Source organism: Emys orbicularis, chromosome 3 (assembly GCF_028017835.1).
Source record: "Emys orbicularis isolate rEmyOrb1 chromosome 3, rEmyOrb1.hap1, whole genome shotgun sequence".
Taxonomy (NCBI): domain Eukaryota; kingdom Metazoa; phylum Chordata; order Testudines; family Emydidae; genus Emys; species Emys orbicularis.
The window spans coordinates 186,930,575-186,957,099 of NC_088685.1; the positions used below are offsets into that span (position 1 = coordinate 186,930,575).

General features: G+C 43.1%; 1 protein-coding gene across 28 annotated transcripts in view; it reads left to right on the forward strand.

The window, feature by feature from the left end:
• Positions 1-26,525, forward strand: part of NRXN1 (neurexin 1) — a 1,214,702-nt gene that overhangs the window by 890,979 nt on the left and 297,198 nt on the right. The gene's annotated exons all lie outside the window — the stretch shown is intronic.

Here is a 26,525-nt window from a genome sequence, read left to right on the forward strand (position 1 = left end):
TGATTTTTATTTAAGAACCTTGATACTTCCAGAAACAAGAGTAGTTTTTTCTTGAAAGAAATTACTTATTGATCTATAACCAATTACACTTTTACCCTCAGAAAACTTTCTGCAATGATCCTTCCCAAATCATACAGGAGTATACTGCTGAATTACAGGGACTACAGTGTTCAATTACCTGCTACATACACACCTTGCCCTCTTGTTTCGGTAAAGGTGCTTTTGCATTCTAGAGTGAGTTTTCCTTCACTTACTGCTTTGATCAAATAAAGAAAGAATGAAACCCTTAAATGAATTTAAAGCTTTTCCATGCCTTTCCTTAATGGCCAGCCATTTTATCCAATTATTTGACTGTATAGTGCAATCTTAGTTTCAAAAGGCAGCTTCTCTCTGATGCCAAAAGATCCAAGACTTAAATTTTTTCAAGGCAAGTATCTCTCAGGCTGCAGAGATCAAGTCTTCCTTGATGAAAAGTATGTCTTCCAATCCCAGGACTAACATTGTTACACAAGTAGCTTGTACTCCTAGCTTGTAGTGTAGATGTAACTAAAAAGTGTTCCTAAGATGTGGAGATCTGGGTTGGAAGAATGGACAGGCTAGGATGGGTTTGGGATGGGAAAAATAAATTGTCCCTTATTAGCCTGGTCAAACGTAGGGCAGAAATATAATACTGCCAGCATCCTCTCCTCCATGTTGAAGAATCTTATTTCAAAGAGTCTCATGGGAGATGCTACCAACTTTAGAAGTTCTAGTCAATACAGCTCCATTAAATGGCACGGGCCTCCTGCTGATCTCGTGGCATCAGTGATGTTTGGAAGTCTCGACACAGTCTCTTTTGCAGGTATCACAACCGGGATATGGATGGTCTTACCTAGTGGTTGGAGCAGGAATCGGCAGTCAGTCTAGGTCAGATACCAGAAGGTCAGAGTCCAAGACAGGCCAGAGGGCAAACCAGGAGTCAGATGTCTCGAGGAAGACAGGGTCAGGTTACCAGGAAATCTGTAGGAGCAGGTATTACAGGGGAAGCAGCCCTAACAGGGAGAACCCAGTTGCATTAACAACTTCTGGTTCTTGTGTTGGGTTTATATAGAAGTTGTGAACCAAGCAGGACCCCCAGCATTTTGCCAATCAGAATCTAGGACTGGAATCCTCTGTCAGGATTCTATTTCTATTCTAGCAGCTTTTAGCAAAGCATTGGGTAGCAGATTGGCACTTGCTAGTGCTTGGGTGCCCTGGGGGCCTGTGTTCAAGGTCCATAGTCTCTGATAGCAATAGAGCAAAACTTGAAACAAATGAAGAGAGTTTTCTATGGGGGAAAAACCCTTGCTGAGAATTTATTCTCTAGCGGGGACATACATGCTCATGGAAATTACCTAAGACAATCAGCATTTTTTAAGGGCCATCACTGTAATTTAATTGTATTAGAGGAATCTTAGAATGCTACTAGAATGTATTTTCCCAGTACCCATTAGGAATCAGAATAGTATTTAAAAGAAAGTTGGAGGGTAACATTTTCAGAAGCACCTAAGAAACTTAGAAGCCTACGTCAAATTGAAAGTCAACAAGACTTAGGTGCCTATGTCACTTAAGCAGTTTTGAAAATTGTAGCTAAATTTTGTTTTTGCTCAGTAAGATATTAGGAAATCTTCATGAAGTGGTGTGTATAAACTCTGAGTTCTGCATATAAACTGCATTTGTAAAATAATATTTTGGAGTAAAGTTTCTTTTTTTCAGCCTGCTGGCAGCTGCAATCTTTCTGAAAGATTAAACCACCTGTAACAATGGTAGCATTAGGGCTTTATGTCATCCAAAAATTCCATCTCTCACTGATGTTGTATGAAGAAGAATAATTTTACTGTTTTACTATTAAAATAAAATATATTGGGCGTGACTGAGTGGCGGGGAAGGAAAGAGTTCCACATGATCTTGATCATGCACCAGCTGATTCATTTTTGTATACACTTTTATTGCAAGTATGTGTGCAAATCTAGTATGTTCAGAAGTGGATCTAAAATCTATTGAACATATGCGTAATGGATTTACATTGGCATTTGCAATAAATGCCTGTGCAAAAATAAATGCACATGTATGCGGAGCCTCCTTTTTAAAATCAGGCATTTTTTTAACAAAAGTCCTCTTCTTATGATTTATGCCTCAGTATTAAAATGCATTGGAAGCTGGTTCTTGTGTCTGATATTGAGCTCCAGTATTGCAAAGCATACCTGAACCCTCTTGAATGGCTTAGCATTACACACATTTGTAGGATGGGTTAGGAGGGCAATTTTCATCATGATAGTGGTCAAGGAAATTCAGAACTGCTGCTTTTAGTCAAAAACCTTAATATCAAATATGTGAAATAGGTTATACAAGCATGCTGGGGAATGGTACTTGACATATGACATTTCAGAATAGGAATATAAGTGCAGCTTTCTTTTAAAGTCTTTCATTCTGGAAGCAGGAGAGAACACCACAAGTCTGATTAGGGAAACTTAATATGTGTTTTCCCTACATATTATTCTGTTTACCTTATGAAGAAATAAACCTAATAATGAAACCAAACTCATAACCAATTCTGATTTAGAAAATTGCTACTTGATCATCTGAATCATAGCCTTGGCATTAGACTAGAAACAATTTATTTCAAGTAATCATTGTATCTCCCAAATAACCATTGTTAATACGGGAGACATTTCAAATACTATGTAATCTCTATCTCCACCAGATGTTTAGCAGTCCCAATGCCAGTATTTTAAATTCCAAGGTGAATTATTATAAAATTCCACCCCCACTGCAGCACGAGCTTTATACAGAGGTGGGAATTTTTGCACCTTATGTTTTAAATAAAGGTATATTAGCATGACATAAATATCCTAAAAATAAAGCAATTGCTTTTTATGGTTGTGACAGCTTCTCATTTGACTGGTACTGTGAAGGTGAAGAGGAATTCCTGCCCTATAGCTCTGGTTTTGGGCCCTAGAAAAGGAAGCATATGTCACATCCAAGCCTCAATCTACATTCATTTCACCAGTGCCACTTCTTCCACCTGTTCCCAGGATAAAGAGCAGATAGTTCTAGTATAGTTCATTGATTTCTTCCCTCTTGGGATTGTCCATGTCTGACTCTCATGTCTGACTCTCCATCCAAATAAACATAGGTGTTCAAATAATCAAATGTCCCCCCAACCTCCCTGGGGTGGCTTCTACATAGTCATCCAGCTCCCTTCCAAGGCCTTTGATGAGGACACTACCAGCAGCTCCCGCTTCTCCCCAGAGGCTCTCACCGGAGAGACCAACACTTCCTGCTCTTTCCCAGATAGAGGCTAGTCTACACTTAAAAAATTCACTCGCCAGAGCGCACTAGCTCTTTTGACCTAACCCTCATGTAGATGTGGCTTGATCAATGGAAGAATGTTTCCATTGATCTTCTAGCTACTGCCTGCCATTGAGGGAGTTGGATTACTTACAGCGATGGAAAAATCCCTTCTATCACTGTACCTCAGCATAGTTACAGAGCCCCATACCTGTGCAACTGTAGCACCCAAAATGTAGAGAAGCCCTTGGTCTCTCTCTCTCTCTCTCTCTCTCTCTCACACACACACACACACACACACACACTGTTAAGAGGGAAGGGAGCTGTTTATATACCCTCATTTTACCAGCATCCCTTGGCATTGCAGCCTTCAATTGTCCCCTGGACTACGATTCTGAGCAGGCTGAAATCAGGAGCTAGACCACAAGGTTGCCTTAAAGGGCCAGTACATCCTGAGATAAGGGTCTTTATGACTATGATGGTGACATAGAAATATGCCATTCTTCAAAGAGACTTTTATTGTCCGGAGCAGTGAAGAAAAAGGGCTTAGATTTCCAATAACAGACTTTGTTTTCCTTTTTAAATTGATCCAAATATAACTTATGTGACCTTTTGACCTTTTTTCTCAAGGAGGTAAAGGCTGTTAAGTTGTATACTAAAATCGAACTCTTTCTTTGCAAGATGAATTCCAAGAAGGGCAGAGTTAGACGTTTTTATATCCCACTTCGTTATTCATGCCTTTTGTATAATAGTCTGAATAGACTGAGAGATAAACAAGCAGATACTGTGCTTCTAATTCAAAAATGAGCATGGGGAGCTTATACTGAGAGTTAAAGAGACTATAGTATTTTAGGTACTATGTCTTTGCCTTTACGGCGGAAGAAGACAGAGTTTTAACCATTCTGGTCAGTTTTACAGGAATACTGAGCTAGGTGATCCATAAGTAAGAAAAGCTGGTTACGAATGTTGTAGATACACTATAAGTAGGTAAAGCACCATGTCCTGATAACAAATATTTACAGCATTTGTCATTGGTCTGACTCTGCTGCCATTGAAGACAATGGCAAAACTCACTCTGACTTCAGTGGGAGCAGTTAGGCCAGCACTGAACACTTCTGAGAATCACATCCTAAGATACTACAGCAATATTTTCAAAATTTCACTAGACTAAAGGGACATTGCCAGGGACTGAATAATAGAATTTTTTATTCTGTTATTTTATAAATGATCTAGAGAATGACCACTCAGAAACTATAGACCAATAGGATTAACACTGCACAGTGGGGAAGTCTTGGAAGCTATTTTAAAGGATGTGGTGGCATATCATCCAGGAAAGTATGGTTTGATTAAAGACAGCCAGTATGGATATAAACGAGGGAGGTCGTGTTTAATTAACCTGAAAGCCTCTAAAGATGCAGCATTGCTAGCATGATAGATAAGGGAAACTCAATCAGAGACTAATGACTGAGGTAAACAGTCAAATAAGAGGAAAAATAGTATGCCTGCTAGAAAGCAGTTTTTTGAGCATGAATAAAGTGGTAGGTTTTTCTCTCTAATGTATGTGCACACTCTAATCCAAACAGTGTTTCTATAGATAAATTAATGTGTGTAAGAGTTTGTGTATATAAAATATAGATGCACTTGATTCTGTTCTAAGTTACACTGGTGAAAAGTAAGATGAACTCCATTCAGGTGAATGGAGATATACCAGAGTAAAACGGGTGAGATGTGACTCAGGCCTAGATGTGACTCAGGCCTAGATGTACACCCCCACACACACACGCCATACCATGTACATGAAGAAGATATCCATGACAAATTTTAGGGTCCCATGATAAATGAATTTATTATGCTCATTTGACCACCTTACTGGTTCACTACTCATGAAGGACCTGATTCAAAGTCCATTGACATCAGTGGAAAGATTCCCATTGACTAACGTATGTTTGGATTAGATTCTAAGGGCTTGATCCTACACTCATTGAAGTCAGTGGCAAAACTCTCCCTGGATTTAAAGGGGCAGAATCAGGGTCTAACTCATCTCTCCATGAATATTTAACACCCCAAAACTCAGAGCAGCTTCAAATGCCCATCTTTTTTGGGGGGTGGGGTGGATGAAGAAACTGCTACAGAAATGTTTCCTCCATCTCCTTCCAAATATGGCATTCCCCCTCCCAAAATTACTCCTGCTCAAAGTCCAGAATGGCTAGGATTCAGTCTTGGGTTAGCAATAGCTGGTGTATGCATAAAAATGTCATGACTTAAAAATCCAAAAACTTACAGTCCTACAAGACCAAAAATGGGAGAAGGGAGCCTGATATTTTACAGGCCTGATATTTTAGCATTGCTGAGCCCTCAGAAAACAGGCCCTATACCATTGGAAAGGACTGATTCCCAACTTCCTAATGGGCCCAGCACTCACTCCTAGCCTCTGGAAAGGCCAGATAACTTTTAAAAACTTGCCATCCTTATGCACAAGAAAACTGTTTTAGGACATTGTGAGAGGTCCCTTGCAAGGCTATACTAATACACCTCTACTCCGATATAATGCACCCCGATATAACACGAATTCGAATATAATGCGGTAAAGCAGTGCTCCGAGGGGGCAGGGCTACGCACTCCGGCGGATCAAAGCAAGTTCGATATAACGCGGTTTCACCTATAACGCGGTAAGATATTTTGGCTCCAGAGGACAGCATTATATCGGGGTAGAGGTGTACATAGTGTGTATCCATGTTGTGTACATGTAATATGGAAGCATGGGAGGGTATGTGCACAGGCACATATTGCTGCATTGTCTTGAAAAAATGCACATTGTCTCAGCTCAGTATTTACTGTTTGTGGAATTTGTGGTTTTCACTATACTCACTGTATGAGTGGGTTTCACTATATGGGAAACACCACAGGACATTCAATGATTGTGGGCAGTGAATGCCCAATTTTTTAACAACACCCAGTCTGTATGTTAGTATAGAAATGAGTTGGACAAGAATATTGTGAAAGAGAGATTTCCAGATTTGCATATGGTTCTACAACTTGAGGGAGAGTAAACAATGACAAGCAATGCAATCACAAAAGATTATTTATATCATTGGACCGGCAGGTAAGAGATGTGATTCACTGTACACAAATGTAAGTTAATTAGTATGGGAGCAATGAATTAATCTAGGGAATATGTGCTAAATGGAACAATCACTGATCAGGGTAAAAATCTGGCATTGTAGAAAAATCACTGAAACAGTTATGCTTTAAAATAGTTAGATAACGTACTAGTTTGTATTAGTAGAAAAATAGATTTTTTTTTTAAAAAAAAGATCCTATATAAGATCCTTGTGAGTCCCTCATCTTGAGTCCCATGTGCAGTCCATTCCCCAGAAGATCTTGTTTAAATAAGGTTTATATTTCCTTGAACAGCCTTGAGCAACAAAGTTAGTGCTAGACATATTAGCCCAAATTGCTGAGAGAGGTTCATGGAGATAGGCTTATTCTCAGTGGAACAGAGTAGACATGTAAGTGACCAGTCAACATTATGGATAGGGTTAAGGAAGCTGATAAAGATAAATAGTTTGCTGTGATTCTAATCATGGAGCAGTTCAAAGAGCACTCCCTGGTGCTACCATGAATCCCTGTTATTACAATACTGCACCTGTACTCTGCCCGATGTGATTCCCCACTTCACCCTGCATGGCCATTCCTTCCCCTACTTTTTTCTCCAGCCAAGGGAATGTGCAGGAGGAAGTAACTCCCCTCATCTTCCTACTCCTCTTTCCTGTCTTGGAGGGAAGATCTCACTTTCCCTTCAGTCTCTTGCCATGGAGTTGAGGAGAAAAGAAAATGTGTATTTTTTTTTAGGAGAATCCCACCCACTGCCTTGTGATGAAAGAAAAAGACTGTACCCAAAGCATGAACTGAATAAATAGCCAGTGCGCCTCATGCCTCAGCACCACAACATCCTGGTCCCAGCCCCAGTGTAGCAGACAGACTGTAGATGCTGTGGGCCACCCCTTCCATCAGCTGCAGTGCTAAGGGCCTGATCCTTTCCCTTTGGATATGATGGCAAAGCTTCCATTGACTTCAGTGGTGCAAAGTCCACATGCCGTGGCCTTCTGCTCCAGCTGTAAGTGTGACACTGCACCCCATATTCTGATTTGCTGAATATGATTATCCTATGTGTATGAATGTATCATTTTTGTATCCGAAGTTATGAATATTGACTATGTATCTATTTCAAATATAGCTATTCCTGGGCAACGCCCACTAAGCAAAATGCTCTCAGTCTAGATGGCTGGCTGGGAAGGGCCCATTCAGATTAATGAGCCATTAGGAAGAAACAATAGGCCTTAGGAGAAGCTTAGCTCCCACCTGGTGAGCCTTCCTGTAAACATTCCGAACAGCCTGTGGGGGATGACTGCTGTTGACTCTACAGAGACAAGTGACCAGGTCTTGTCTCCATCTTGGGATGCCAGTATTTTTCCACGGACTGGCGTGGGAACCAAGCTTTGAAACATAGGGTTCCCGACATATGCAAAATCTATGTAAGGCAGGGGAGTGACATCATCTAGGTTCCTCACTGACTCCCCACCCAAGAAGACTCCTGGAAACAGCTGAGGAACAAAGACTGAACTGGAGGAAGTGCTGGACCCAGGCTAAAGGGATTTTTAGCCTGTGAATGGAACACCTGGGGATTCCAAGCTGTAAGCAAGTACAGCTTGCCCCTAAAGAATCTGCAGCCTGCTTGTATCATCACTTAGGGTGAGAATCTGCTATTCATATCCAATCTATTTAGTATATTAAGCTCAGTTTGCATTTTTTGTTTATTTGCTAGGTAATCTGCTTCCTATCCCTTATAGTCACTTAAAATCTATCTTTTGTAGTTAATATATATATTTGCTTTATCTAAACCAGTGCGTGGAAATCATAATTCAGGGGCAGAAAGCTGTTGCATATTCCTCTCTATATTGAGGGAGGAGTGAATTTTTGAGCTTAATTATGTACAGTTCCCTCTGCAGTGCAAGACGGTATAATTCTGGGTTTATATTCCAGAGGGTATGTGTGCCTGAGGAGCTGGGAGGTGCCCTACCTGATGCCTTCCCATGCAAGGGCTGGTCAAAGAGCCTGCCTGCATGTAACTGCAGCAGGATGTATCCCTACCTGTATGTATGATGATGAAAGTGCAGGCTGAAGCCTGGAGTGCTTGGCAGCTTGTCACAGCAGTACAGTGTAAGAGAGAGCTGAGGCTGGTGGGTCAGGAGTGGCTCAGTGGTACCCAGGTTCCAGGTGGCACCCTGGGGGGAACCCGCCACAGAAAGCATGGAACTTCTTACTTCTAAACTGTTAACACTGGTAAGCGATTCAGAAACTTGAGGCCCTAAATGTCAGTTAAGAAGTTTAGGAGTAGAGAGGGGAGTCAGGTCAAACCATTTCATATAAATAATAATAAAAATGTAATAAGTTACTGGGGAAGGCAGAAGAAATACAGAATATACCATAAATTTGAGAAAACAGAACCTTGATTTGTTTCTATAGCAGCAGGGGACCAGAGTGGAGTGGCAGGTGGAAGAGTAGGAATCCACATTTAAATATAGACAGGGTTTCACTTTAAGCCTGATGGCCTCTTCCTAAAGTGTCTCTTAATCTTAACATTGTCACTATAAAATTCTGATTTATTATATGGATTTATATAGAATCATAGAATATTAGGGTTGGACAAGACCTCAGGAGGTCATCTAGTCCAATCCCCTGCTCAAAGGAGGATCAACACCAACTAAATCATCCCAGCCAAGGCTTTGCCAAGCCGGGCCTTAAAAACCTCTAAGGATGGAGATTCCACCACCTCCCTAGGTAACCCATTCCAGTGCATCACCACCCTCCTACTGAAATAGTGTTTCCTAATATCCAACCTAGACCTCCCCCACTGCAACTTGAGACCATTGCTTCTTGTTCTGTCATCTGCCACCACTGAGAACAGTCTAGCTCCATCCTCTTTGGAACCCCCTTCAGGTAGTTGAAGACTACTATCAAATCCCCCCTCACTCTTCTTTTTTTCAGACTAAATAACCCCAATTCCCTCAGCCTCTCCTCGTAAGTCATGTGCCCCAGCCCCCTAATCATTTTCATTGCCCTCCGCTGGACTCTCGCCAATGTGTCCACATCCCTTCTGTAGTGGGGGGGACCAAAACTGGACACAATACTCCAGGTGTGGCCTCATCAGTGTCGAATAGAGGGGAATAATCACTTCCCTTGATCTGCTCCTACTAATACCACCCATTATGCCATTGGCCTTGTTGGCAACGAGGGCACATTGCTGACTCATATCCAGCTTCTCGTCTACTGTAATCCCCCGGTCCTTTTCTGCAGAACTGCTGCTTAGCCAGTTGGTTCCCAGCCTGTAGCTGTGCATGGGATTCTTTCTTCCTAAGTGAAGGACTCTGAACTTGTCCTTGTTGAACCTCATCAGATTTCTTTTGGCCCGATCCTCCAATTTATCTAGGTCACTCTGGACCCTGTCCCTACCCTTCAGTTTATCTACCTCTCCCTCCAGTTTAGTGTCATCTGCGAACTTGCTGAGGGTGCAGTTCATCCCATCATCCAGCTCATTAGTAAAGATGTTGAACAAAACCAGCCCCAGGACCGACCCCTGGGGCACTCCACTTGATACTGGCTGCCAACTAGACATTGAGCCGTTGATCACTACCTGTTGAGCGCGACAATCTAGCCAGCTTTCTATTCGCTTTATAGTCCATTAATCCAATCCATACTTTTTTAATTTGCTGGCAAGAATACTGTGGGAGGCCATATCAAAAGCTTTGCTAAAGTCAAGATATATCACATCCACCGCTTTCCCCATATCCACAGAGCCAGTTATCTTGTCATAGAAGGCAATCAGATTGGTCAGGAATGACTTGCCCTTGGTGAATCCATGTTCACTGTTCCTGATCACCTTCCTCTCCTCCAAGTGCTTCAAAATGGATGCCTTGAGGACCTGCTCCATGATTTTGCCGGGGACTGAAGTGATGCTGACCGGTCTGTAGTTCCCTGTGTTCTCTTTCTTCCCTTTTTTAAAATATGGGCACTATATTTGCCTTTTTCCAATCGTCTGGGACCTCCCCCGATCGCCACGAATTTTCAAAGATAATGGCCAATGGCTCTGCAATCACATCAGCCAACTCCCTCAGCCCCCTTGGATGCATTAGATCTGGACCCATGGACTTGTATACATCCAGCTTTTCTAAATAGTCCTTAACCGTTATTTCACTACTGAGGGCTGCTCATCTCCTCCCCCTACTGTGTTGCCCAGTGCAGCAGTCTGGGAGCTGATCTTGTTTGTGAAGACCAAGGCAAAAAAAGTATTGAGTACTTCAGCTTTTTCCACATCATCTGTCGCTATGTTGCCTCTCTCATTCAGTAAGGGTCCCACACTTTCCCTGAACTTCTTCTTGTTGCTAACATACCTGTAGAAACCCTTCTTGTTACTCTTCACATCCCTTGCTAGCTGCAACTCCAATTGTGCCTTGGCCTTCCTGATTACACCTCTGCATGCTCTAGCAATATTTTTATACTCCTCCTTAGACATCTGTCTAAATTTCCACTTCTTGTAAGCTTCCTTTTTGAGTTTAAGCTCACCGAAGATTTCACTGTTAAGCCAAGTTGGTCGCCTGCCATATTTGCTATTCTTTCTGCACTTTAGGATGGTTTGTTCCTGCAATAATGCTCCTTTAAAATACAGCCAGCTCTCCTGGACTCCTTGCCCCCTCATATTAGCTTCCCAGGAGATCCTGCCCATCAGTTCCCTAAGGGAGTCAAAGTCTGTATCCAGTGCCTTAAATGATAGATTCTTTCTTTCTCTCTATTTCTCTCTTTCTTCATCTCAGGATTTTTCTTATTGAATGCTCAAACACAAATTCACTGTCATTTTAAGTATTCTCTTTGATGTATACTAAGAACTTATTTTAGAGTACATCCTTCAGTACATCCTAAAGAAAGCAGATGGCAACCTCCAGGGGCCTATCAGTTACAACATACTGAATCTTCCCCTCAGAATGAGCCCTGTTGTATAATATTGCATAGCTGGAGGAACGAAGAATTCAGTATAAACATATTCACTGTGTGGTGTACCCACATGGAAGCCCCTTCCTCTGCAGGACTATTGATTAGATCAGTTTCATTGTAAAGAACTAAACAAGCAGGTGGTTACTACTAAGAGACTTACCCAGAAGATGTTCCTTGACTGGGTTGTTTATATGTGAAAATGCATGAACATCTGTGGAATGTTTACCAACATTCTGGCTTCAGAAAGAGGGATGCAGGCTCTTGCTTTTAATGCATAAATAAATAACCCTTCTCCCACTCAGCCTCCTTTCCTCAGCTTCAGCCCATGTTAGTAGCTCTGCCAATCCTTGCTATATTTTTCTGGCTTCTGTTCTGTTGCTTCCCTATCTCACTTCCTTCGCAAAGGGTCAAATTTTACAACATGGTCAGCACCCCTTAGGGTTTGGTCCCAAACGGACGTTACTCTTTCCAGCTTCAACCATATATCGGTTTTCTTTTTTGTATCCCATAATTCCCTGCACTGGCTACCATGGTACTTCCTTTGATACAAAAGATACCAAAATATAAAAGACACCAAGTTAATTTATGTATACAGTGTTTTTGTAGCCATGTCAGTCCCAGGATATTAGAGAGACAAGGTTGGTAGGTAATATCTTTTGTTGGATCAACTTCTGTTAGTCAGAGAGACAAGCTTTCATCCTGAGGAAGAACTCCATTTAGCTAGAAAGCTTGTCTCTCTCACTCACAGAAGTTGGTCCAATAAAATATACTACCTTTCCTATCTTGCCTCATCAAGTTAATTTGTCGACAGTAACTTCCTACAGAATTTTACAACATATAAAAACTATTAATGCAACCACTAGTGACCATTTTACCATGCTACCAAGATTTAAAGACTATCACTTAGTTGTAAGAGCAAAATAATTTGGTAAGATGTCACCTGAAGGAGGAAACACAGAATCACTGGAAATTATTTGCCCATATGTTCAAAGGATTCTTTATAGAATAAAAAGCTCTCTGTGGTCGAGGGCAAATTCTGGATGAGCCAGGCAGATGATACTGATCTCCACTCACCTAACTGATCGATCATCCTTCCCTGTTTATATAAGATAGTCATTTAAGGAGGTCATTGCTGATAATATACCTTTGAACTTGGCACTGCCCACATGTCCTGTTCCAGTCCAATTTACAGGAACATACTGCTACAGTAATGTTGGTCATCTGCCATTTAGATTGTCCTCAGGCTCTAAAACAAGTGAAATGCTTACATATATTATCTATATCTATCTTTATATATATGCAACAGGGTGGAAGCAATTTTGCAGTTTTTAGACACTATTGACTGATCATGAGTTCTCCTAACAACATAATGTAAGCTGCCAACTGTGTCACCATCCTCTACATGTCCTTGGCTACATTTTTAGCTCCTTAAGGCAGTTTGTGTAAGTTCTAAATGAGTATGAGGACATAGTGTGGGCTGCAGTACAATGTGCCAGTATATGACCAAACTCCCGGTGTAGGCAGCACTATGTTGACAGGAGGGCTACTCTTGTCGACATAGCTACCGCCTCTACGGGAGAAGCTCTCCCATTAGCATAGGTAGCATCTTCACTAACCACCACAGCTGCACTGTAAGTGTAGACAAGCCCTGAGTTGGAAAGTGAAAGTTGCAGTGGCAATGTGACAAAATGCTTTGCTTCAAGTATTTATTTAAGTAAGCATTGCTATGACAGTTAATCGTTTTGGGCTAATAATGAAAAGCTGCATCAGTACTGTTCTGTTTTTATGAGATAGCTGCATAATTATAACTCATGATTAATTAATTGGCTCACTTATTTATTTCAAGTTTTTCTATGTGATTTTTTGCTGCTTTTCCCAAACTGGAATCTTCTTTTGCTTAATTCTGGTTCATATTTTCCAGTTGCAGCAATTTATCAGCCTTCCTGTAAACAGTCCGAGCCTCATTCTCCTCACATCTACACCAGTGTATAAATTAGGAGTAGCTCAACTGAAGTCCATTGATTTGTACTGTAACCGAGAGTAGAGTTTAGCTCACTGGGGCTGATTCTCTTCTCTTCTTACTTATCCAGCTAAAGTATTTATATGGCCCCCATTAACATGGTGTCTGAGTGCCTCACAATCTGTAATGTAGATATTCTCAACAGCACCCCTATGAGACAGGGATGTGCTACTATCCTATTTTAAAGATGGGGAACAGACACAGAGAGACTAAGTGACTTGCCCAAGGTCACACAGGAAGTGATGGGCAGAGCAGAGAGTTGAACCTAGGCTGACTGCCTAACCACAGAACCATCCATCTTCACTTTACACCAGTGTCACTGGTGTCTAATTCTGATCTCTTACACCAGTGTCACATGCTGTCTGCTTGAAATCTATAGAACCACTTTTGACTTACCAAAATCTATCAGAGAACAAATTTTGGCTGTGTGATTCAAATAATACACGGTTCTTCCATTCTCTTTTTCAGATATAAATAGGTTGTATAACTTTGTAACTTAAAAAAAAAAAAACCCTCTCCTGTCTTTTTTTGTGATAAGTGTGGTTGGGTTAGCCACTAGAGTTCTGTAATAATTCTTCACGTTAGTCAGCTCACTGCTAAGTTCTCTTTTTGTTTACAGCATGCTGGTCCCAAGAATTTCTGCAACAGTAATGGGATGTGACAAGGCTTTTAAATGTATTAATATTGTCAACATTGTGGTGGTTAATGCTTAATATAACAAGCAGTGTAACAACAGATGTGTTTTGCTATTAAGTGTTTAGTAAGTGTCTCTCTGTTCCTGATAGCCCATTTAAACTGCAGAGTTCTTGAGCTCCAGAGGGTGGATTAACTCAAGGAACTGACTCACATATTTCTTGGCATTTTATAATTACTTAGATTAAATTGAAAAAAGAAATAAATACAGAAAGAACAAAGGAATACATGGGTCCTTCAGTTTTGTTAATTCCATGTGATATTATCTTGAAATCTGCATCACACTGGGGCAGCATTGGTGCCCCAGGTTCCACTTATTGTGTACAAAATCTGCAGTTGATAATGCAAGACTTGTTTTAATTAGCCAGCCTAGATTCTCCGATATCGTCATGGTTAGTGAGCAAAAGTGGGCCCAGATTCAGGGAAGATAGTGCAGGGAAGCATAAACATCTGACCCCGCAGCAGCAGTGATCCCCTGGATTCTATGATCCTATGAAAAGCCACTCCCACTTCTCTCAGAATGTTCCAGTAAGGTAGGCAGCATAGGTTTTGGTCAGTTCTCCTTGATAGCCCTACCAGCCAAGGCAACGAGAGGGTGAAGGGAATGGGCTAAAGCAATGCATTCCCAGAAGCCCTGCCCATGCTTCCTTCCTTGCTTTCGTTCACTCCAATCTGCCATCTTTGGGGGACTTTCTACTTCCTTCACATGCACTTACAGTGGTAGCACCTGGTGGCAGTTTAGGATGAATTTATCCCATTCACTATGAAGCATGGATGATGTCTAAGTTTTTTAATTCTAGTAGAATCATATAGAGGATTCCTTCCTCTTCACAGAGAATTCCAGGGAATAGCACAGAGCTCCTGTACAGGTACTCCCTGCACGGCAGCTGCAAGTTTAAGACTCCATAACCATAGGTTATCTACTGATGCTTTCTCATTTAGGGACAAACACAATGAGAATGAGAATCTGTGAATTTACAATGACAGTAACTTTTACTAATTAAAATAAAAAGGTGAAAAGATTACACTATGGATATTTAATAACCACTCAGCATATTTGATAATGTCACTGCTGTCTATATCATATTCACCAACATATTTAATAGCTGAACACATGCAACTCACTAGAGCACCACATGGTACTCAGCAGCAGGGAGTCCCATTTGACAAGCTGGTTTTATTTTATTTCCTTCCCACAGAACCTTTCCTATTATCCCTAGCTTTGTAGTGTTTTGATTTGTTATGCAAGAAGCAGAAAGAGGCAACAGGATTCTGTGTTGCTTATTTTCAAAGAAGGCTTTTAGACTTTTCAATGCAAATACCATCAAGTTCCAGATAAAGCTACTGTAAAATAATGTTTTAATATAAAATTGACAGTTAGCCTTAGATTTTAAAGGTTTTATTTTTAGCATGTATGTATGTACTGCATGCTCAGCCTGATAGAAAATTCTAGGTAGGTTCCTGGTAAGATATCAATTATGCTGCATCTCTGTTTTTTAATTGCAAGGTTTTTCTGTACATGTCTGCAAGTTGCTTTGTTCAATTAGCAATAACTCTTGCCTGCAGTAGTGCCATGGGACACTGGAGTTGTTTGGTGCTGCAAGAATCGCTCTCTACAGATCAATTCTTAGGAGCATTCTGCGTGCAATTTTCCAAGACTCTAATTGCTTCTGTCTGGAAAAAAATCACCTGATATACACTCACAGGCTAAAATAAGATGGTGGTGCATTTAATATATTCTCACAATCACAGAATGATGTGGAATTGATAAAGGGCATTTAGAAATGTAATTTGTACTCTTGCTTTCATGCAGCTCAATATAAAAATATGAAAAACTAAAAATGAGAACTGAATGAGACAGCTTCAAGGAGTTTGTTTTTTGGCCCCTGTCCTCCTCTCCCCCCAAGTTATGCTGATTTGTTTAAAAAATGGGTTTGAATCTCATATTTTTCATTAATGCAATTATACAGTCAAGGTTAGGTTATTGTTAGGAGCCCTGATGTTCTAGATTCATGAATTACTGGGCAATGTCTTAGCGCAGTGGTTCTCAAACTTTTTTTTTTTTTTTGCAGACCACTTGAAAATTGCTGAGGGTCTTGGCGGACCACTTCATGATCTTTCCAAATGCTGTTTGTACCTTTAGCTAGCTATTATAAAGTGCTTTGGATAAAAACGCTATATAAAAAAACCCTTAATAATAATTAATGGTTTTTTGTTCTACAAATAAAAGCACACAACTCATATTTTAATATCAGTAGACTTAAATTTCGAATGCAATGGATATGCCCTCTCTCCTCCGCCGCGGCAGCCCCTGAGCTGGGGTGGGGAAGGAGCGGGGGTCTCTCCCTCTTTCCCCCATCGCAGCAGCCCCTGAACTGGGGCTGGGAAGGAAGGGGGAGTCTCCCCCACTACAGCAGCCACAGAGCTGAGGCTGGGAAGGAGGGCCGTCTCTCCCTGGCAGCTGCAGTCCTGGAGCTGCGGAAAGTTGCCTCTTTCTCTGGCCACCGCAGCCCTGCACGTCCCAAATTCCCCCCTCCCCCTCTTCTCACCCCACTGCCCCCTCCCACCTACTCCCTATTCTCCAGGGTCCAGGCACCTAATTAGTGGAGCCACGCCTGTCTGTATTGTATAGAACAGTGGTTCTCAAACTTTTGTACTGGTGACATCTTTCACACAGCAAGCCTCTGAGTGTGACCCCCCTTATAAATTAAAAACACTTTTTAAAATATTTAACACTTTTATAAATGCTGGAGGTGAAGCGGTGTTTGGGGTGGAGGCTGGCAGTTCACAACCCCCCCATGTAATAACCTCATGACCCTCTGAGGGGTCACGACCCCCAGTTTGAGAACCCCTGGTATAGAACTACTGCCAACATGCTGACCTGACAAAAAACAGATGATAGAACATATTTTGAATATATAGAAGTTTAGCTTTCTTGGGGGGAGGGATAGCTCAGTGGTTTGAGGATTGGCCTGCTAAATCCAGTATTGTAAATTCAATCCTTGAGGGGGCCATTTGGGGATTTAGTTAGGGATTTGTCCTGCTTTGAGCAGGGGGTTGGACTAGATGATCTCCTGAGGTCCCTTCCAGCCCTGATATTCTATGATTTTCAGTACAGTGCTCAAGGAATTAGGACCATGATTCCCATTCAGAATGGGATTCTATATCTATTTCCTTGCCCTCTGCAATGCAAATAAAGGCCAAATTCTCTGCTGGTGTAAACTGGCGTGGCTCCTTTGGAGTTACTCCATTGGAGCCATGCCAGTTTACGCCAGCAGAGAATTGTGCACTATATTTCAGGCTAAGGGAGGGGAATGCTGATGTGCTCCTCACAGTATTGGCATGCTCCATCTTTATTCAGCTGATAGAATAGAGAAGGTGAGTATGTCATAATCAACTATGCACTCTCACCCACAATTCAAGCATTACCAAAAAAAAAAAAAAAGCATTCAGTCTGGTTAAAGTACGGGATCCCATTCTACCTTGATGTAAATCCAGAGTAACTGCACTGACCTTAGTGGGATTTCTGAGTAATTCGTTATGGGTATGTTGGAGGAAGAATATACAATTGAAAGTAAATTTATTTTTTTCTCGTTGTTGAGCTATTTGGCCAACTCACTGGTCACAGATATAACTTCAGGGTGGGAGTGAAATGTTGCTTAACATTCTCTTGCCACAGTTATGTGTGCATATTACATTCTGTTTAAAAATATGATAATCCTTCACTGAAGTTAAATCTGCTGGTATTATTTCAAAAAAAGAATCTTTTGCTGTCTTAACCTTAGCAAATATTTGCCATGAAGATTTTTTTAAAATAGTTTATAGTAATAAAAGCTATTTAGCGCTATCAAAATGGCATAATTCGGGGTTAATATAATAAAACCTAGATATACTTGAATATGATGAGATTTTATCTTTTGAGTATTATTCTCATAGGGTCAAATCCTGGAGCACAGAGCACAGCCCAGTCAGCTGGATTGTACTTTGGGTGGTTCCTTTGGCTCCTAATCCAAGCCACAGAGCAACTACAGGGATGCTCCATGACCCTGACTGCAATAATTTTTCTGTCCCCTGGGCTCCTACATTGCAACATGCAATGGCTAGTGGATCTGTGTAGGTGTAAATCAACTAACCCTGCCCTTAGTACTATGCTGGAATGTGCTGTGTAGCTTTGCTCCAGGCTATATAAGGTGGGCACATCCCCCAAATTCTCCCAGCCTCTTCTTCACCCCCAATTTGTGTAATTCAGTTACACTAGTTCTGCTGCATCTGAGACTTATGCATTCACAGAGGTGGGGGCTGGATTTGCCTCATCACCGTAACAAAGTCAGCTGGGCTGCTAATATGTGTCCTTTCAGTGAATTGGAAGAAAAATAATTAATAAAATTGCTGCTGTGACAGTGCCAGGACTGCATTTTATGTGTCTTGTATCAGAAAGTATTGTTCAGCATCTCAAATTACCATATTAATCTTCACTATTTCCTGACACAGGTGTAATATCAGGAATTCAAGCAACATGACAAGGTTATTACTTGTGACCCTTAGAGTTGTTAGTAAGAGGCTGTTTTCAGTCACAAACATTTTCTGGACTGCTGACAAACCTAATTGATTCCCTATAGTGATTTCTTTTCTCACTGAAAATAATTGAGAGGTGCATGCTGTATTTTTCCTGCAGTAGGCAGCAATGTTGGAAATCCAGACTGTGCATCACCTGACTTGCATTCTCCCACTTATGTTCTATGTATGTATGTAGTGAGTATCTGATGGATTTCTTACATCATTATTATCTTCTTAAATTTCCTGGAATTACATACAAAACTGGTTTGTGCTTATGTGTGCTTTGGAAGTGATACTGATTTTGTAGGATTTTTGATTGCTTATTAAGTAGTAGATTGTAACGTAGCCCTGCACAAGCAAACAGGGCTTAGCTATGTCAAGAGATCAAGCACAGGGGGTGAGGAAAGCAGGCTGCATGCTTTGTGCCACTGCTCCCGGTGCAAGCAGGTAGAGAGGGCTGTAGAATGGGTGTAGCCTTGATTCCATCCCAGACAGTAGAGATGAACTATTGCAGGGTAGAAGTAAGCTACAGCCTGAAAGGGCTGCAGTAATTGACTATCCTCCTGCCTCTTCCTCTGAGCTCTGCTGTGGGTGGTGCAGCAACATGCCATCTCTTACTTAATCTAGGCCAAAAGATTTTTGAAAAGACAGTGGAATTTTCCCCCAATGCCTCTGCTGAGTTTGATCCCCCACTACATCCCTCTGAGATGTTTAACAAGTCTTTTAAAATCACTTTGTAAAATCTTGATTTGCTTCATCTGTATCCACTAAAACAGTGATAGCGCTTTTGATACGATGGTTCAGTGGGGAATATATCACGACCAATATTTGGACCCGAAGAGGGGTCTGGAGGGGACTTGGGGAAGCCCCTCCCCTGCCGCCCATTTGGCTAGACCAGTGGCTCTCAACCTTTCCAGACTACTGTCCCCCTTTCAGGAATCTGATTTCTCTTGTGTACCCCCAGGTTTCACCTCACTTAAAAACTACTTGCTTACAAAATTAGACACAAAAATACTAAAGTGTCACAGCCCACTAGTACTGAAACATTGCTTACTTTCCATTTTTACCATATAATTATAAAATAAATCAATTAGAATATAAATATTGTACTTCCATTTTAGAGTGTAGTATATAGACCAGTATAAACAGGTAATTGTATGAAATTTTAGTTTGTACTGACTTTGCTAGTTCTTTTTATGTAGCCTGTTGTAAAAGTAGGCAAATATCTAGATGAGTTGATGTACCCCCTGGAAGATCCCCAGAGTTTGTGTACCCCTGATTGAGAACCACTGGGATAGATAGACCAGTGAACTGATCTGGTATAGCAACTTTTCAAGTGCTGGGGCATCCAGGAAATGACACTGTCCCAGTATAAGAAAGAAATGTAGAGCTGTACCCCTTGTATACTTATGGTAAAACAATACCGATTATCTCACAGTCATCTTGACACTAGGGTTACCATACGTCCGGTTTTTCCCGGACATGTCCGGCTTTTTGGTAATCAAACCCCCATCCGGGGGGAATTGCCAAAAAGCCGAACATGTCCGGGAAAAATACCGCCGGCCGGGCACTTCCCCTCCCGTGGGTGCTTTGCTCCTCCCCTGACTCTTCGGCTCTGTTTAAGAGCCGAGCTGCCCGAGTGCTACCGGCTTCAGGCAGCCTCCATGCCTCCGGACCCTGAGCCGCCGGCCGGGCACTTCCCCTCCCGGGCTCCGGGGGCGCAGGGTCCAGAGGCATGGGGGCTGCCCGAAGCCGGTAGCGCTCGGGCAGCTCGGCTCTTAAACAGAGCCGAAGAGTCAGGGGAGGAGCACAGCAGCCGGAGCCCGGGAGGGGAAGTGCCCGGCCGGGGGCGCAGGGTCCAGAGGCATGGGGGCTGCCCGAAGCCCGAGCGCTACCAGCTTCACGGTTTGCCGGGCAGCCTCCAGACCCTGTGCCCCCGGCTGGGCGCTTCCCCTCCCAGGCTCCAGCTGTGCTGGGGAAGTGCCGGCTGGGGGCGCAGGGTCTGGAGGCTGCCCGGCAAACCGTGAAGCCGGTAGCGCTTGGGCAGCCCTTTTCGTGTGGCTGGGAGGGAGGAGGGGGAGTTAGGGCGGGGACTTTGGGGAATGGGCGGGAGGGAGGAGGGCGGAGTTGGGGCGGGGAAGGGGCGGAATTGGGGCAGGGCCGGGGGTGGGAAAGGGGCGGGGCCAGGGCCCGTGAATTGTGCTCTTTTTTTATTTTTTAAATATGGTAACCCTACCACAGGAAGGGTCCCCCAGTGGCCGGGGAGTCCCCGCCCATGAGGGAAGCCCGAGCCATTGGCTGGGCCCGGCCTCCCCATGGTCCTGCGGGCTCGGCTGGGGCACGCGGTCCGCCCGGCCTCCGGGGGCAGCAGCGGCCCCTTCGCCGCCTTCTGCGGCTGCGCCCCCCCTTCCCCCACCCGAGCTCGCTACAATGTAGCCGGGTGGCTGGGCTGCGCTGCGGACCCGGCGGGTCGTGCTGGGGCCAGGCGGACTCTGGCTTATGCTGCCTCCCTATTTCCCCGGACATGTCCGGCTTTTTGGCAATTCCCCCCAGATGGGGATTTGAGTACCAAAAAGCCGGACATGTCCGGGGAAATCCGGACGTATGGTAACCCTACCTGTGGCCCCATCACCCTGCGCGGCAGGAAGGAAGCTGCGGCGCGGGGCGGGGAGTGCGGCGTTTGCCGGGGCTGCAGGGACCCGTGCTGCCCCGGTCGCCGCTGAGCATCCGAAGCCCCCGCCAGGCAGAGGCTGCCGGGGGAGCGGGGGAGCAGGGCAGGCGGGGGGGTGCAGAGGCTGCAGGGCGAGGAGGAGCAGGGCAGGCAGGGGCATAGAGGCTGCAGGGGCAGGGCAGACAGGGGCACAGAGGCTGCAGGGGTGGGGGGGGTGCAGGGGCTGCAGGGTGAGTGGGGAGCAGGGGGCACAGAGGCTGCAGGGGTGGGGGGGTGCAGGGGCTGCAGGGCGAGGAGGAGCAGGGCAGGCAGGGGGGCGCAGGGGCAGGGCAGGCGGTGGGGTGCAGAGGCTGCAGGGGCGGGGGGTGCAGGGGATGCAGGGTGAGGAGGAGCAGGGCAGGCAGGGGCATAGAGGCTGCAGGGGCAGGGGGGCGCAGGGGCTGCAGGGTGAGTGGGGAGCAGGGGGCACAGAGGCTGCAGGGGCGGGGGGGTGCAGGGGGTGCAGGGTGAGAAGGAGCAGGGCAGGCAGGGGAAGGGGGGCGCAGGGGCAGGGCAGGCGGTGGGGTGCAGAGGCTGCAGGGGCAGGGGGGTGCAGGGGATGCAGGGCGAGGAGGAGCAGGGCAGGCAGGGGCATAGAGGCTGCAGGGGCAGGGGGGCGCAGGGGCAGGGCAGGTGGGGGGCGCAGAGGCTGTAGGGGCGGGGGGGTGCAGGGGATGCAGGGTGAGTGGGGAGCAGGGAAGCACTTAGCAACCCCCAACCAAGATCAGAGTGGGAGGGAGGAGGGGGAGTGTGGGGTGCTCAGAGGAGGGGGCAGAGTTGGGGCAGGGACTTTGGGGAAAGAGTTGGAATGGGGGTGGGGAAGGGGCGGAGTTGGGTGGGGCCAGGGGTGGGGCCAGGGGCGGGGAAGGGGCGGAGTTGGGGCGGGGCTAGGGGCAGGACCGGGGCCCGTGGAGTGTCCTCTTTTTAAATGTTTGAATATGGTAACCCTATGATTATGTAGTTGTCATAAAGTATTTTCTGTGCATTACAAATCATAAATGAATTGCATTTTTAGATTAGTAATCCATGGATATACATGTTCAATCTGCAATTTCATACTTTAAGATAAATATTTTAACTTTAAATGGAAGTTGCAAGATTTAAAGGTTCTTCTTTGTTATATCATCCTCCTGTCACTTCATTTTAGTTCAAGAAAAACATTATGATAATAAAATCAGTATTGCACCAATGTATTTGTATTAATTTTACATAAAAATTATGTAACTAATGTAAACAGTAAAGAGAAACCACATACACATGATAAACCAAGATAGTAAAAGTTGTGTAATGTCAGTATATTTCTTCTATAGGATTGATGTTTTCATATTTAATTTACCTTCATAGAATCAATGCAGAGCTATAGGGCCTAATTCCAGTCCAAGATGTGCAGGATGTAATTTATCTAGAAACCATATGAGTGTTGCCAACCCCAAGTGTTTAAAAATCTAAAGACTGGCTAAAAACCGTGAAATTTAAAGATAATAAGTTCAGGGTTCTTTTTATTTGCCTTCTGGTTTGGAAGCTTTAGGGATCACATTTTCAAGCTTTTCTGCACAACCATGAGTGGCTACACTCGCAGATTCACAGTGCTGCCGTGGCAGCGTTGCCGCGGCAGCGCTGTGAAGCGTGAGTGTAGTCGCGCCGCCAGCGCTGCGAGAGCTGTCTCGCAGCGCTGCAAGTACTCCACCTCTCCGAGGGGAATAGCTTGCAGCGCTGCGAGGGAGCGTGCAGCGCTGCAGGCGCTGATTACACTGGCGCTTTACAGCGCTGCACTCGCTGCGCTCAGGGGGGGTGTTTTTTCACACCCCTGAGCGCAGCAAGTGCAGCGCTGTGAATTGCCAGTGTAGCCAAGGCCTTATAGAAAGAAAGACAGAAACAAAGAAAGAAAGAAAGAAAGAAAGATTCTTTAGCAATAACATGGTTCCAACAGCTGGGGCTTTTAGGAAAACATCAAATATTGCAACCCTCTTGATTAAAACCTTGAGAGTTGGCAACACTGTGTAATACTTGAAATGTCAAGATATGCTGTCACACAAATCAGGCTCACAGGCTTCATAGCATACTGTAGTCAGTTCTCCCTGAAGAAAAAACTATTGTTGCATATATGAGAGAGATCAGTAAAAATAGCACAGATATCATTAAGCCCTGTTCAGGAAACTTACTTGAGAAACGAGTTAAGGTTCTCTACAACCTGGTAGCTTGTACAAAAATAGAGAGTGACTCAAGATGCAAAATGCAGATCTGGAACTGCATTTCTAACCCATGCAAGGCTTCTTGGCTAATCCATTTATAAGATAAGGTGAAGTTACAGAAAGGAAATGGGTTCAGATTTCAAATGCAACCTCAGCTTAGCCTCCACCAGTAGGAGATGCTAAGATCCAGAATTTTGGTTCAGGTCCAGCTTTACAGAGAGCCCTTCCTCCCACTACATTCTTCAGTTAAATTTAGACTCTGTCAAGAGAATGACATGGCTGGACCTCTATTCAAGTCAGCGCTCTGGTTCTCTTTACAGGATTAAGCCCTAAATGAAAATTAAATTCACACCTATGACTCCTGCACAAAAAATAATCATGCCCTAGGAAAGGGTGTCCAACTTAATTGCTTGAAAATATATGTTGTTATAATGAAGTTGTATATCAAAATTAATATATTAATTAGCTGACAATTTCTATTATTTTCACAAGGTCCATTCAGTTATAATTATCATTTACCATTCGAGTGTACTTTTCTTTTTATGCTAATTTTCAAATTCTTGCTTTTGCTCTAATAGCTATTTGACTAATAGAAAGCATACCTAATTAATACCTATGCACACTGCTGCAATTAAACATTAATCAGATTTGATTTTAGAGTAATGCACCAATCTTCTAATCTCCTGAGTTACAACTTGATGAAAACTTCATTACGCTTGTTATAAAGTTCACAATTCAAAAGGAATTTCTGTCCAAACCTCAGTACAAGATGGTGATTTTTCTTATATATTTTACTTTGTTGCTAAAATTCCATGGAAATAAATTACTTGGAAATGAGATGCAATAATGACAAAAAGAGAGCCAGCCACACAGAAATGGAGATAAAAATAAAAAACTATCTCCAATCAGAGGCACACATTGACCTGTCAGAATGATCTAAACTAAGCAAAGGATTTTTTTTTATTAACCTGGGGATGGCAGGGTCTAGTCAAATCATCTCCCTCTGGCTTTCAGTTTAACCGGGAAAGGCAGTTGAGGCAAACTTAAGCAATGTATGAACTTTTAACCTAGATACTTTATCAGCATGTTTCCAGCATGTAGTATTTTACACAATGCAGTGTAAGCTGTTCTCAGAGAGATCATAATAGTTTTTTTGAGGAGAAAACAAACCATCACCTAACCTTATCTTTTCAGGAGGCACAAATAAATAGACTAGTGATTGATGGTGCCGTGTTGTTGCACAACTGGTGGTATTGCTGCGCAACAGCATTAATGATTTTCGTTGGTGTGGACAGCCAGTGTTTTAGAACTATGTGCTGCATGAAGAGAGGGGTTCTGTGGCATGGTCCCCCGTATTCTCCAGACCCAGTGGAAGAATTTCAGCTGGTCAAGGGGTGTGAGACAAGGAGTGAACAAGTTGGAGGAGTAAGATGAAGTTCCTCCCGTCCTTGCAACCAATCACGGAAATTTAATACCATCCTGACTGTGTTAACTTTCCACTGCCCCCGATCCCCCTGATTGGGATTTCCCTTTAAGTGGACAGGAAGTGGGAGATAAGGAATCCGCAGAGCCTCAGTGTGGCTGGTCAGGCCTCCCCTGGATCCCTGGGATCTGCAAGGATTGTGGATGTTCTTATGACTTATTCCACAGCTGGCCTCTTCCCCCAGCCCTTCTGTGCAATGGAACAAGGAAAACCAGAGGTCCTGACTTATTTCTTTAAATGATGTAGAAAGTTAAATAAAGCTTATTACAACAGACCTTCTTGGCAGTGCTTTTTAGTTAAAAACTGGAAAGATTCCCCTTGCCATCTGCCTGTAGCATGGAACTGGAGAAATAGGTTTCAGCAGGGACCTACACTAGTGTGAGAGCAGGGGCTCAAGAATGCAAGCTGGTCCAGGCCGCTACTAGGAAATAGGGTTGCCAACAGTCCCTTATTACAATGGGCATATCTTTTTTTTTCATCTCTGTACAAGATTGGGAGTTGCTGAGTGCTGCAAAAAGTAGCAAGAAATACCACTGGTGAATGTAGGTGAGTATTATTATTAGAAGTAGTAGTAATAAGCACTAATAATTAATAATATCAGGAGAAGGAGAGGAGCAGGGGTGCTAAGAAAGCAGTCTTCTATTTTTGAAATAAAATGTCAATCCTACGGAAACACAGACCTCTCAGCCTGTAACACTGGATCCTGTGCATGCTCAATAACTATCTCTTTACTACAACTCTGCCTGCCTGCCTGCTGCATCACTTGTTACTGAAAAAATACTCCATTGTCAGAGATCTATACCTTGAACGTAATGATTGGCTTCAAGCTTCATTTGATATTGTCTTGGTAGCAAAATTATTTTAAGGGTTGATATTTTCTAAATATAGGTTTTTAAATTAGACTAATTTATGGGCCTGTCCTCTCAAACCTTTTAAAGGCAGGTTGCATCCTCTGGGCTACATTTTTATTTTGGTGATTTAAATATTTTTGTTTTGATATTAAGAAAAAAGGAAAAGTAGGGAGGCAAGAGGACAGGAACCTACATAGGCCTCTGCAATTATAGAAACAAAGAGATGCAATTATTTAGTGATTGCATTCTTTTAAAAATGTGTACCTCAATTGTGCATGCAAACCATGGAGATTCACAAGCCAATAAGGGTATTATGACACATTTTGCAATTTGCCACCACATTTCATTAGCATATATATATATATATATATATATATATGTAATTGACCTGTTTGGACATTGTTTCCATTTGGACTTGATTTGGTTGTAATTTAATATAAAATTTACTTTTAAATGTTCATATGGGGAATAGACCCATTTTGTTTTTATTATAAAACCAGCTGAGCAAATTATCTAACATTGGTATGAAAGTATTTATTTTTGCCTTTATTTCCTTAAAAGCAAACAAGCATAAAACCTTAAAATATTCAGTCATAGGAGTGTCTTCAAACAACATTATCTAAAGTTTCATATGCTCTTTTTCTAGTAAAATCAATGGGAG